We start from the raw sequence: 1776 nt of genomic DNA, 5'->3' as shown, positions 1-1776 counted from the left end.
TAATTTAACTAATACTTATTAAACATATTTTATCATGATTTAGTACTTTCAAATTATGGTCATTCTCATTATGACTTTACAATATTTATTTTATATGATGATTTCATTATTATTTTTAATTGAATATTTTTGTGTCATCAATACTCATCTCATATTGTGCTATTTTTTTAAGAAATACCTTAGATAATTGTATTTTGGTTGGACTAAAGATATATTTGAAGCACAAATTAATTATATGTTTGTATGCAAACTTTATCGAAAAATACAAAATCTGGAAAAAATAGGCGAGGTTTATTATTTGTTGTGATTTATAAATTTAAAAAATTCGACACAATGATTTGATTTGGTATTTAAAAAAATTAAAGCAGCCCGTTGAAAAACCCAGAAAAAAATCAAAATTTATTAGTTTGATTTGGTTTATAAATTTAAAAATTTTATACAAATAGTTTGGTTAGATATTTGAAAAATCCGAACCGACCCGGTCATATACACCCCTATATGAAACTATTATTATTAGATTGTTACTTAACTGAAGCTTTTCATATCAATTTTTATGTTTTCATCTTTTTTATCAGCAATTTTAAATTGAAAATGCAGCACGATATTTTTTAGCAATTTTGGTGAATAGATAATATCATAATCATAACTTAATCTGTATTTCTCTCTTTTATTATATCATTTATTAATTATTTTAGTGAAAATGGTCCAAAACCCCTCCAACCTATACTCGAAATTTCAACTACACACTCCAACTTCGCTGTTGTCCCATTAACCACTTAAACTATATATTTCTCTATTTTCTACACACCTAAGTGTTGACCTGTCTTGGGAGGTATTCTCACCGCCTCTAGGCGAGCTAGAAACAGAAATTTGATGAAAAATTCCCCCTTCTCCAACAGTCATCTTCTCCACCTTTAAATAACCCATTTTTTCTTCTTCCCCACCATTAATCCTTGTTTCTTTTGATAAAAAATCACGATTTTCTCTCAAAATTAGGTAGGGTTTATTTTTAATGTTTATTTTTACTTCAAATCTTGAATTTAGGGTTTGTAATCTACTCTAATTTCTTATTCAGGTCTCTAATCAGAATTTAGAATTTCTTGAAATTCATCAAAAATGGCAAATGAAAACTTAAATAGGCTTTGTATAGATGATCAGACCCAATGTTCAACGCTGAAGAGTAAGGTGCAAACACGAAATTTTGCTAAATTTGCAAACTTCTTGGTCGAAATTAAATCCAAGAAGAAGATTTTGGTCATGCCCATGCTATGGTGTATGTCTTTTTTCTCTTGTATTCTTGCTACATATTATTTTGAATGATGCTAATATACTATTTTGGATAATTTTAAGCCTAAAATTGCAAATTTTTTCGATGGAGGTGTAACATTCTAGAAAATGTACATGTCTAGTGAAGAGCCTAGTAAATTTTTAAGAATGCGTATTGGGGTACATAGGCATTCCAATGCCCAATATTGAGAAATATTGGGCATATTATAGAATATTGGCTTAAGGGTGTTAGCCAATTTCTATGTATACACAAGTATTTAAAATATAATCCAGCTTGTTTTGAGAATTGTACCTGCAATGAAGACCCTAAGCTAAAATTTTGTATTCTCAACTAAACACATTATGTACTAGGCATCCAAGTGTCAAGCCTAGATACCATAGCACATGACCACTTAAAATGATCATGTAGATTAAGCAGTGTACAATGACATAGTGAGGATCCTTGGGACAATAAGTAAACATTCCAAATGAACCTTCCATAATAGTTAG

This window comes from Solanum lycopersicum, chromosome 3 (assembly GCF_036512215.1).
Source record: "Solanum lycopersicum chromosome 3, SLM_r2.1".
Lineage (NCBI taxonomy): Eukaryota > Viridiplantae > Streptophyta > Magnoliopsida > Solanales > Solanaceae > Solanum > Solanum lycopersicum.
This window is presented reverse-complemented; position numbering follows the sequence as displayed.